The sequence below is a fragment of the Urocitellus parryii genome, chromosome X, assembly GCF_045843805.1.
Source record: "Urocitellus parryii isolate mUroPar1 chromosome X, mUroPar1.hap1, whole genome shotgun sequence".
NCBI lineage: Eukaryota > Metazoa > Chordata > Mammalia > Rodentia > Sciuridae > Urocitellus > Urocitellus parryii.
In genome coordinates, this window is record NC_135547.1 from 126812147 (window position 1) to 126824322 (window position 12176).

The 12176-nt window shown below is 52.8% G+C and overlaps 1 protein-coding gene across 1 annotated transcript in view; it reads right to left on the bottom strand.

The window, feature by feature from the left end:
- The window catches only part of Tbl1x (transducin beta like 1 X-linked), a 178234-nt gene extending 166796 nt beyond the window's left edge, over nucleotides 1-11438 (bottom strand). The window contains exon 1 of the mRNA XM_026414574.2: nucleotides 11365-11438. The gene's annotated coding sequence lies outside the window, so the exon portion shown is untranslated. The remainder of the gene's footprint in view (nucleotides 1-11364) is intronic.
- Nucleotides 11439-12176: the final 738 nt, after the last annotated feature.

Sequence of the window (12176 nt, forward strand, 5' to 3'; positions counted from 1 at the left end):
TGCTCTCTGCCCACTGGGTTCTATACTCCCTGAGGTGGCTGTGCTCAGATTTCATGTCCCTGTGGCTGGTCCCACTTGGTCTGACTTGTTCCTGCCCTGCACGGTCCAGCCTCAACTCCCAGAAAGTGTAGGGAGACGCCGGCCCCGCCGACCACACCCCACGTCCACTCAAACAAAATCAGTTCAGGTGTGGGCCTCCGAGGAGCGCATGGGCCTGGCTGGCAAATGGATGCAGAATGACCTCTGCCGTCACTTAGCAAAGACAAGAGAGGATCCAGATCCAGGGTGTCCAGCCACCGGCCTGCAAGGTGAGGCTCACCAGGCGATTCCGCCTTCCTCCTCCAGGGGGTGGGCGGTGGGGGGCACATGCAGCTTATTGGCGAATACTCTCTGCACCTGCCTTACACTTGGTTTTAACCGACTGTCAGAGGAGCTTAAAGGATCTCTGGAGAGCTGGGACAGGGCACAGATGCAGGCTGTTAAAAAAAAAAAACCCACTTGCCTTTTCTCCTCTCCTTGCAGTGGGTGCCTTCTGAACATTACTACAAAGAAAAGCAATGCTTCCTGAAGTCGAGATAAATAAGGGAAAATGCATGTCTGCGCAGATGCCCAGGTGCCTTCATGACGCCTGCCCGAGGAGTCCCCTCGGTACGTGGAAGCCTGCAAGCACTCTTCCCTGTGGACGCCCCGCATCCTTTTATATACAAACTTACACGGGGAATTCGGTCTCTGCAGAGGGGAGACGCACAAACAGCCAAAACTACACCGGCCAGCACACACATACCAGAGCTAATTCAGCCATCCCTTCCAGTTAAATAAACGAGAGAGCAGGCCTGGAAATCCCAGAGCAACTGGAGGTGGACAGTCAAGGGTTTCATGAAAACCACCTCCAGCCCTTCTCAGCGAAGGGGTCTGGCCAGCAGGCCCAGAGGTCCACCTCTCACCTCCACAGTCCACGGTGGGGTCCGACTTTGGAATTTAATCTTGATATGCATTCACTCTAACACCCGTGATTCAGCATCAATTAAAATGATCTTTGCCATCTAAATGAGACTCTAATGTGATAAATGCAAAAATAACTTTAATAGCAATCATGATGGATAAAACGCAGCCGGTGGGGGACAAAAACATCAAACCAACAGCCAGACTTAGGGCACCCAATTCTGGCACTGTCTCCTCCCGTTTCCTTTTAAAGTTTGAGCCACTTCTTCCACATAATGCCCGACTCTCCAGAGCCCTGGAGGCATCCGTCAATAAAAGGAGCTGATTTATAAACAGAAGGAGGTAATTAGGAAAACACTGCAGAATCAGAAAGGCTTCAAAAGCTCCACACTCTTGCAAGGTTTCCTCAGGCACCTGCAACCAGATACTGTCATTGGCTTCTCAAATATTTTTTCAGCTTTAAAAACAAAGCAAAACCCACTCATCTAAAATGTGCAGGGTACACCCTGTCAATGAATGTTTCCTTCCCTAAGGAAGATCCCTACTCTTGACTCCTCCAGACCACTATCTAAACCTTAAATGGGGAGACTGCAAAGTCACTTGGCCTGTGTGCGAGACACACACACACACACACACACACACACACACACACACACACACAGACCTTGGTACTTGGACACATACAACCTGTGCGTCTCTGCACAGAAATTTTGGCTTTGTCCCATATTCCCAGCTTCCGGGACCCTAAATATGATTTCAGAGCACACACCTGTATCAGTTCAAGCAGTACAGCTCCCGTGCCCCCATCTCATGATTTATGAGCTCCATAAATTGGCATAGAATCAACAGCAATATCTCAGAAACAAAACCTAAGGAGGTAGTTTTTTTCATAGTCAAATTATGAATTAAAGCCAGCTGTAATCCCAGCTACTTGGGGGAAAAGGATCCAAGTCGAAGATCAGCCTCCACAACTTATGGAAACCCCGTCTCAAACTTTAAAAAAGAAAGGTCTGATCAGGTCCCCTGATTTCAATAGCACTGAAAAAGAAAATTTAAGTTTTTAACTTGGGGTTCTTGAGTTTTTACCAAAGTGGAATTGGCGTTAAAACTGCCTGGCATTAAAATGTCTGATAAGAGGGGAGGGGGATGTTGTGGTTCAGCAATAGAGGGCTTGCCTAGCATGCCTGAGGCCCAGGGTTCAATTCCCAGCACCACCAAATAAGTAAATAAGTCTGATAAAATTCTGGGAGAAAGAATCGATGGCAAAGACCCAAGTTTGATCCATTCCCCACATAAACAAATGGTGGGACCGTGAATTCCCTCCTTCCCTTGTTGGTTTTCAGAAGTACCATCTGTAACTACAGCACCACCTGGATTTTTACAGATCCTAGGAATTCTGTTTCCAGAGTGGCAGTATAGATTTCCACGTCACATGGCTTTGGTGACATCTACTCAACTCCACTTCCATCTTCAAACGGACATCAAGATGGCACACCTCACAGAAGGCACCCAGAGGGCCCGTCGGGACCCAGAATCGCCCACAGGGCACTGGAATCGGAAGCCGGCGGGCAGGTGTGCCTCGTTCCCTCCAGATCTTAAAGGGATTTCAGATGGTCTCACTGCATTGAAGTATTTGTTATTAAGGAGGTAAGGAAATAAAATGGCAGCTCATACAGTGAGCTTCGGTTGGTCTAAACTTCCACCAGGAAATCCAACTAGAAGTGCTTGCACAATTAAAGCGTGCCCCACAGCTGCAGATGCTAAAGCCCGAGACCAAGAGCGAATCCTCAGCAGTACAGAGACAGGTTGTTTGAAAGGGGACCAGGGCCCTTCTGTTCCTGCTCCTACTACGAGGATGGTGTTAGCAATCCAGTTCTCAACACACCTGGACCAAGTTTTCAACCTCCTGGAGAACTGGGAAAGCAATTTGGCTGGTGAGGGTCTCCCTCCTCCCTGCTTCTGTCCCCCTGCCAGAAGCCGGTGGCGAGGGTTCCAGAGAGGGAAGCAGTCAGTGCCAGCTATCCGGGGTCATGTGGCAGGTTCCCAGCTCCAGGAAAGCAAGCAAGCAATCGTTCCTGTTCTCTTGTAAGCATTGCAGCTACATCACGATTGGAAAAACAGGCAGACACCCTGGTCAAGAATCAACACCGTTGAATTGTGCCCCGAGCATCGTTTGCGCTTACTTTACGCCCTCTGGGAGACCAGAGACACTACAATACTCTCAAGAATTACTCAGAAACATCCTAGAGCCCAGAGAGTCAACCTTCTTTTTTTTAAAACCAAAATAAATAACTTACCAATGTTTACCAAAATAGTGCTTCTTTTAACCATGGGGAAAAAGTTAATCTAAGCACAGAATGTAAATAACTGTCCATCATCTCAACATTTCATTGTCTTAGTCAGCTTTTTCACTGCTGGGACTAAAAGACCCCACCAGAACAACTGTAGAGGAGGAAAAGTTTACGTGGGAGCTCACACTTTCAGAGGTCTCAGCCCACAGACGGCAGACTCCATTCCTCGGGCTCAAGATGAGGCAGGACATCACAGCGGTGCAGGAAAGCAGCTCACAGGACCATCAGAAGCAGACAGAAAGGCTACTTGCCGGACACAAATATATACCCCCAAGCCACGCCCCCCAATGCCCACCTCCTCCAGCAACACCCCATCTGCCTCCAGTTACCACTCAGTTAATCTCTATCAGGTGATTAATTCACTGATTAGGTTAAGGCTCTCCAGTCATTTCTCCTCTGAACCTTCTACTACAAGGAAGCTTTAGGGGAACACCTCACATGCAAACCATAACAATCATCGTTGGCCACAATCTTTTTTTAAAAAAAGGTGCATTTAACGTTGAAGTAGTGTCCACGAACCCTGGCCAAATCACCCCACCTGAGCAGAGCTCGCCCAACCTCTCGCCTCTACTCGGGAAGACACGCCCAGATTACATGACTTCATACAACCAGGCAGGACACCAAAGCGAGACTTGAGTTTCCAAACTGTCAGGACCAGGATTCTTCCAGAAAATACGCCATCTCTCACAAGATCAAGGTGGCTCCCGCCAGGCTGAGGCAGTGAGATTAGGGTTTCTCAAACACAGCCAGCTCTCCTCCACCTTGCTTTGGGGTACACCAAAAGGAGGTTCACAACTCGCACCAAACACAAGGATCCATTTTATTTCTCTGACAAATGAACAACTCGGTGTCTTGGGTCTGGTTTATCTTGACAGGATTAACCTAGGGGGAAGACTTCAAGGGCCCTTCAGTGTCTGTGCATCCTATGTTCAAAGCCAAAGCCATGATTTTGACCTTCTGATACCTTGTATCTATGCACAGTCTCTGAAGGCCTGAGGCCGTTTTGGGCAGTAGGTACAAAGATGTCCCAAGTCCATCAACCTGGAGGCAAGAATAAAGTCCAGCCAAAGAGGGGATCTTCATCAAACCCCCAGCTAAACGCCTGCAGCTGTTTCGCTCTGGTTTCTCCAACACAGCAAGCGGCAGCCAGCTGTCCGCAACCTTGCTTTGGAGCACACCCAGGGCTCACAGCTTGCCTTTCCAGGGAAAGTACTTTGGCCACAGAATGCTGAAGCAGAAAGTTTGCATGTCGTCAAGAGAGTCACGGAAACTGCTGGAAGAGTGGGGGATTCCCCCTGGGGCACGTCATCAAGGGCAGGTGTTCTGCAGAAAGGGTGACTGCGGAAGAAGGGATGCCGTCTTTGGGGTGCTGGGATTTTCTCTATCCCCACGGCGGTGGCAGTCCTCAAAACCTTGCTTAGGCTAACACTCATAAAAATCATGAGCCCCAAAGGAAAGCCGTCGACTTTACCACACAGCAATTACCAAAGCTATTCACATAGACTGTAATTACATAGGTGGGATCCTACATGTATGTTTAAATATACTTCTAAATATATGACTAGCCCGGGAACTTAGGGGTGGGAGGGAAAAGATAAGTGACCTACACCTGTAATTCCAGCAGCCCAGGAGGCTGAGGCACGAGGATCACGAGTTCAAAGCCAGCCTCAGCAACTTGGCAAATGTAGCTCAATGGTTAAGCACCCCTGGGTTCAATCAGTATAATTTTTTGGTACTGGGGAGCACCCCCTAAATAAATAAGTAAATAAATAAATGGGATTGCTAGAGACCATCATTTTCAATGAAGATAAAACTCAGATCCTGTTCCTGAATTTGGAAATCGAGGGAAACAGAAGCATTTTGAACTCCAAGCGTTATCCAATAATTCCATCTCCTTTAACCCAAGAACCCTGAGTGAATTTCTCCCTCCCTCTGCCTCCCTTTCTCCCCCTAAGAAAACGAATGCTGGAGGAGTTCACCAATTTGCCTCCAGGTGCTGTCAGTAACTACTTCTGACTGCAAAGCACGGGCCCTGGGGACACTGATCACCCATCCAGCAGAAGGGCAAAATCCCTTGATCAGGCTGGGTTGGGGGCTGGCTCAGGATGACTGGAGCCCACCGCAGAACCCCACTCTGGACACCCCTTCCCTGTGCACATCTATAAAACCTAGGTCCACTCCCAGCTGTCCAAAACACCTGCTCACTCAACCACCCCACCAGCTGTCGCAGAGGACATGGGCAGAAGCAGCAACCCCGCGCCCAGCAAGCAGCGAAAACTTCCGACAACTGCTGCTGAGCTGCCCCCTCTGAGGTTTCTCAGTCACCCTGTGCCGGGTGACATTCCAAGGGGACACTCATTTCACCGAGTGCAGAGTGGGTCTGCATCAACACCAAAAGGCACAAGCAGACCTAGTCAATCTAAGATGATGTCAGTCAAACCAAAAGGAAGACGCTGGCCACCGTGCACTTGAACTTGGGGCTTCACTGTACTTGTGTCCAGACAGAGCCGGAGGGACCAGCAGCCCCTTCCCCCTACACCTAGCGGCTTTAGCGGCTTTATTTCTAATCAATCATTCTTCAAAGCTCATCTCCAACCTCTTCTCCTTCCTTACTCCTGTGAGCACCTGAAACTGATTGTATCAGCACCTACTGAGACGTGTTTCCTAATACGCTACCCGCCCCCAATACTTGTATACCTTGAGAACCACACAACTTGATAGATATAGTTCTCCTTTTGGCATCCTCCTCCCCCACAGAACCTTGACCAAAACAGATCTGTGCAGTCGATTACATAACTCAAGGTTACCACTTCTTGGTACTACGAACATTGAAGGCTGAATCATCCTCTGTGATGGGGGCTGTCCTGTGCCCCCCACTGGAGAGTTAGCCCATTTTTCTGTTGCTATAACAAATAATACCTAAAGCTGGGTACTTTATAAAGATTTACTTAGCTCACAGTTCCGCAAGTCCCGGGTCAGGCTGCCAGCCCTCTGCTTGGCTGGTGGTGAGGGCCTCGTGGCTACATCACAACATGACAGTGGACTCGGGCGGCAGGATGGGAGGGTGTCCAGGAGGAAGAGATTCCACGGCCAGACAGGAAGTCGGGGAGATTCAGGGCCAGGCTTGCTCTTTCAGAAGAGCTTGCTCTCACTCAACTGCACCAGACGGAGGAGCATGGATGCCTTCCAAAGGCGATGCCCTCTGACCTAATTACGTTGCACTAGGTCCCACCTGTTAAAGGTGCCACTTCTCAACACCACCTCACCAGGGACCCAGCTGCCAGTCCCTGAAACTCTGTGGGACACACTTAGGTTGTTTCCAAACCATAGTTCACGGGTCCCGGCATCCACTGATCTCCAGGAACGCCTTGCCCACCGTGACAACACAACGTGTCTCCACACACCGGCAAAGTTGTGCCCTGGGCAGGGGGCACAAGGGCCCCAACTGAGCACAAATCCCAGCCCTCGATGTTGAAGACACCATATCAACATTCTCCACGTTCATTTTTAAGATTTTTCCCTTTTTTTTCCCCTGAACACACGTCATACCCCACATCTTGATCTCTCCATTCTCAATGGCCAGGAACAAACTTAAGAAGGCAAAGGAAATGGCACCCAATTACCTTGGATTAAAAAAAAAAAAAACTCTTCCATTTTAATTTTAAATTTGGTCCAATTCTGTTGTTGTTGTTATTTTGTTTTTTATGGGTGCCAGAGATTGAACTCAGGGTACTTGACCACGGTGCCCCATCCCCAGCCCTAGTTTGTACTTTATTTAGAGACAAGGTCTCACGGAGTTGCTTAGTCCTAGATGTGGCTGAGGCTGGCCTTCAACTTATCATCCTCCTACCTCAGCCTCCCAGGCTGCTGGGATTACAGTTGTTGTGTCATTGTGCCCGGCCCAATTCTGTTTCTTAATGGTTTCCAATTCACTCCAGCAGGCAGGGAAGCTCCATGAAGATCTGAAAGCACTGACGATGGACAGAAGGGCCATGCAGGAGGCTCGCCGGCCCAGCAGCAGCCTGGCTATGGACTCCTGCACGGCTACATTGTCCCCTGAGACGGTCAACTCCTGTTCTCAGACACAGGCTCTGGCTGACCTTTGCACACACGTCAACCTTTTCCGGTCCCTTCCCACCTCCAGCTTTGATTCTGGTTCTCACTTGTGCTGATCTGGCCAGATGGGTCCATCTGGGCAAGGCCGGCATTGAGGGGCGGGAAGGAGGGAAGGGGTGAAGGAGGGCAGGGAGGAGGGGAAACTTCGCCTCCAGTCTCCGCGGCCTAAGAGGCCAGTTATTTCCTTCAGGCTAAAAATAGTTATGGAAAAAAAAAAAGTTTATCTTTCCAGTGTTTAAAAAAAAAAATGTGTTTACAGAATGACTCGAGTCGTGCTTCCTGATTGGAACTATTTTTTAAACATAATTGCTGGTGAAAGATTAACAATTTATTGCATGTAGCGTACTACACTTTTTTTTCTCCTTAATGGAGGGAAATGTCGGGAAACCAAAGTAGGCTGGTCTTGCCTCACTCCTGTCGGTCAATGTCAAAGTCAGAGCCTACTGTGGGATCCTGACCCGATGGGACAGGGGCAAGGGGGACCCTAGGGTTTGGTGAGCTGCTCTGCTACTGGCTTTGGGTACCTAGAGGAGCCCCAGGTACCCAGAGCCAGCAAAAACTTGAAAATGTCGAATGCAATTCAGCACTCGGTCACCCTGCGCAGGACCCTCACCCACGGCAGCTGGACAAGAGCCTTCCAGCTATACCATGTGGTGTGTTCACTGCAGTCCACTCAGGTGGGCCGCGTGGGGACTGGCGGGACCACTTTTCAGACAGAGAACCCCCTGCCTGGCCCAAAGTTAAACACTCACTAGGGGTTTCATGTTTCTGGCCTTGGCACCCCAATCTAAAACTAACGCTATTAATTTCAGGTTAAGACATGCCCTCTTTTTTTTTTAATAAGAGTTTATTTAAACTCGAATGCCTCTCCCCTCCACCCAAGAAGTACACCCACCTCCTTTCTTTCCTTAACCTTCACTCACTTCATTAACTACACAGCAGTACCTGCTTCAAAACTTTTGCCCTACTGAATACAGTGGCCACTTTCCACACATCACTGAGTACATGAAATACACTTAGGGCTTATTTTTAGTCAATTTAAGTCTAAACCGAAATGTCTGGCTTAGTGACTACCATATCCAATGGCATGGCTACAGAAGAAAGTAATCAGCGTCAGAGTGTATACACAGATTTCTACCCACAGTCAGTATAGATTCTCACCCGTGTGTCATTTATAGATCTTTGCCTCCCATTATGGAAATCCACACTAGACAGGAAGGCAAAGTAACACCAAGTTTCAGAGTTGGGCCAGGGGAACCACCCAATCTTCCCTCCCCCTCCGCTATGAGTGAGCATGTCATTTAATGGCTATGAGGGTTAGTGTCCTCAGCTGCAGAATGGAAACAATAATTGCTATCCATAGAGAGCCAAGTGCCTGCAAAATCCTCAGTTCAGGACAGTGGAGTTATGTAAGGACAATTGTTCTATTTGTGCAAGAACAATTAAAATTTGCAAGAGGCTTTATACTTTCAAAAACTTAACATAAGCATTCTCTTTGGGCCCTTGCCTTACCCAGAGAGGACCACTCTGCTAGTAATCCTGTTCATTTTGACACTTAGAAAATGATTCCCAGGAAAGTTGCAGAAGTTCAAGGTCAAACAACCCATCAGCATGGTGGGCCCGGTCAAGACTTCAGGCCAAGTGGAAATAATCCGCATGCTGACATCACCAGTCCAGATGAGGACAAACTCAGGGCTTCTATTCAGCATTCTGTTGGCCACAGGGATGGAAGAAACTTTCCTAACCACCCAGGAAGGCAGACTCATGATGCCATCAACAGACTTCACACACTGAGGCTGTGCTAGATAAAGTAGGACTCAGTACACCCCAGTGCTCCACCCCTCCACGTGGTATCCAGATTCAGTCCATTACAACACTTCTAGTAGTGGTGTGAGGGTCTGGGAGGATTGGGGACCCATGCATGAAAAGCAAAGGATGGAACTCATGGAACCCTCAATCAAAGAACAGTCAGAGCCAGCACCTGAGGAGGCTGGTAGCACACACCCACTCCTATTCCCAGTGACCCCAATGGCAGCTTTGCCATGCCTTGGTATCCCCCCAGCAGCTAGTCTATACACTTTTGGATGAACACCTGTCCATCAACATAAAAAGAGAAAGTTATGTTCTTACTAAGATGACCTAGAGTACAATCAGTGATATTGATACAATCGATAAAAAGAAAACCTCCAGATTTTGAAACTTTCACCTCTGAGTGCACACACAACACTGCTGAGTGCACTGTTTGGTCTTTCCAAACAGTACTGGCAAACTGATCTCCTCGGAGCCCATCAAGCACGGTGGGGCGCCGAGGACGACCTCACTACACCCCCAATTCCCCATTTGGGTCCCACAGGAGTGTGCTTGACTAAAGAAAGGCTGGAGTTGCCTTTAGGAGCCATTTGAATACGTAGCTCAAGTACCTAATGAACTTCAAGTTTTATTTTTTAATTAATCACCCGACTGGGTGGCTTCCCCCCAAAATATGCAGCACGTGAGACAAGAACACCCTTTAAAATAAAAGCGTCTTAATAGTTCCATACTAAACAGTCTCCTTTTCTTCTTCTTCTTCTTCTTTTTTTAATTGTGTCTTTTCTAAGAATGAGTTGTAACCTTTTTCTAAGAGCCATTTCCTACCCCCAAGCCACTGGGGCCAGGGACCTTACAGGGGAGCCAGGGACCTTACAGGGCGCTCCCCTCCTCCCCCTCCCCTCCTAGAGTCCCGCCCCCTTCTCTTCCAGCCTAAACCAGGGACGCACTGGGGCGGCGTGTCAAGAGAGGAAAACATGCAGAAGTCACGTCAAGCCACACGACAAGGCAAAGCAGAACACTTGCACATGCATGGGAGGGGCGTTCTAGGTTTTGCTCCACGACACCACCAACTCAAAAAGAAACACCCCGGACCTTAACTTTGTGGAATTTCCAATGCAGTTGGCTTGGAGAACTGAGGGTTCCATGAGTTCCATCCTTTGCTTTTCCTGCAGGCCTTGCAAAGAGCGAGCCGGGCACCCCCACCCCCAGCCCGACCGCCCACTAGCAACGCACGTGAAATCCAGGCCCTATCCCCTCGCAGGCGGGCCTCGGGCGACCCAAAGTTGTGATAACGCGGTGATCACCAACTCCCTAAGGTGCACCCACACACACACACACTCCGAGCTCCGGCACCTGCCTAAGGAAGGTGCCCCTGGGGAGCAGGGAAGGGCTGCCCACGAGAGGACACCACCCGCTCCCCCAGCCCGGGAGCAACAGGTCTACACCCTTCCCAGGCCGCGCTCTGCAGACCCTCTCCCGTCCCAGGACGCTCCCTTCCACCCAGATCGCCGCCCCTCGGGTCCCCGCGCTGGGACCTGGAGTGGGGGCGGGGAGGGGAGCCCCCCCCCCGACTTCCTTGACAGTTCCTGCGCCTCCAAAACTGAGCGGACGCGGGGCCCGGGCCGCCTCGCCCGCCACTCACTCCTCTGCGCGCCGCCGCGCTTCCACCCGGTTCCGGGAGGGCCGGCAGCGCCCCGGGATGAATGGGGATCCCCTCCCCCACGGGGAATCCCGCCCCGGCCCCCGGCCCCCCGGCCCCCCGGCGGCACCGGGCTGCCCCGTCGTTGCCCAGGAGCCAGAGACAAAGGGGCCACGGGGCAGAAATCCTGCGCTTTCCCAAACTTGCTGGCCACCTCCCCCTCCCAAAACAAAGGCGCACCCCCAGCCTCCGCCCGCGCCCCACGCGCCCGCACTCCGGGGTCGGCCACGCCGGGGTATTGTTCAGCCTCCGGGGAGGGCACCGCGCCCCGACCCGGGCCCGGGCACACTTGGGGACCTGCCCCCCGGGGGCCCCCGGCGCGGGGGGAGGGTGCGGGCGCCCTGGCGGCGGGCCCCAGCCCCCGGCGGGGCGATCGCCGCGCCCCTCGGCCCGAGAAGTTTGCGCCCCCGCCCCGGACCGCGCCGGCCGCCGGCCCCGCGCACTCACCTCGCCGCCCGCAGCGCAACTTGTGGCCGCGCCGGGCCGCGCCGCGCCGCGCCTCCCTCGGCCGGCCGTCGCCGAGCCCGGGCCGTGCCGCGGCCGACCAGGGCCCGGGCCCCGGAGCAGCCGAGCGCCGCCCCCGGGCCGCCCCCGCCCGCCGCCGCCGAGTCTCCGAGAGGGCGCGGGCGCTGGAAAGTTTCGGAGCCGAATGGCGGCCGGAGGGCGCTGCGGCGGCGGCGGCGGCGGGGCGGGGGCGCTGGCGGCTCCTGGCTCCCGAGCGCGGAGAGTGGGGGGGCTGGGGCGGGAGCGGCGGCGGCGGCGGCGGCGGCGGCAGAGGGCGGGACGGCGGGAGGGACCGGCACGGGCAGTGACCTCCGGGGGGAGCGGCCGCGAGCGCGCCGACCCCGGCCGGGAGGACTGCCGCGGGTCGCCTCCGCTCGACCCTCCCCCACGGCCTGGGGGGGCGCACCCCCAGCCTTTCCCTCCCCCGCCGGAGGGGGAGGGGAACCCGCGTCCCAGGCGGCCCCTCCCCTGCACCCTAGGGGGGGGGGACGAGTCCCAAACCAGCAGCCCCTCCCCCACGGACGGTGGGGACTCCAGGCCTGCCCCTCCCCCCACGGCTCCCCAGGAGGATCTGCGCCCCCACCTTATCGCTCGATGGGCTGGGGGGGACCTGCACCCCCACACAGTTTCTCACCCCAAGCCTTACCACCCCACGCCTAGGGTGGGGAAAACCCAGGCCTCTCTCTTCTTGCTCTGAGCCCTGTCCCTCACCCGTGGGGAGGACAGCAGGACTGGGGGGAACCTAGGCCTAGACC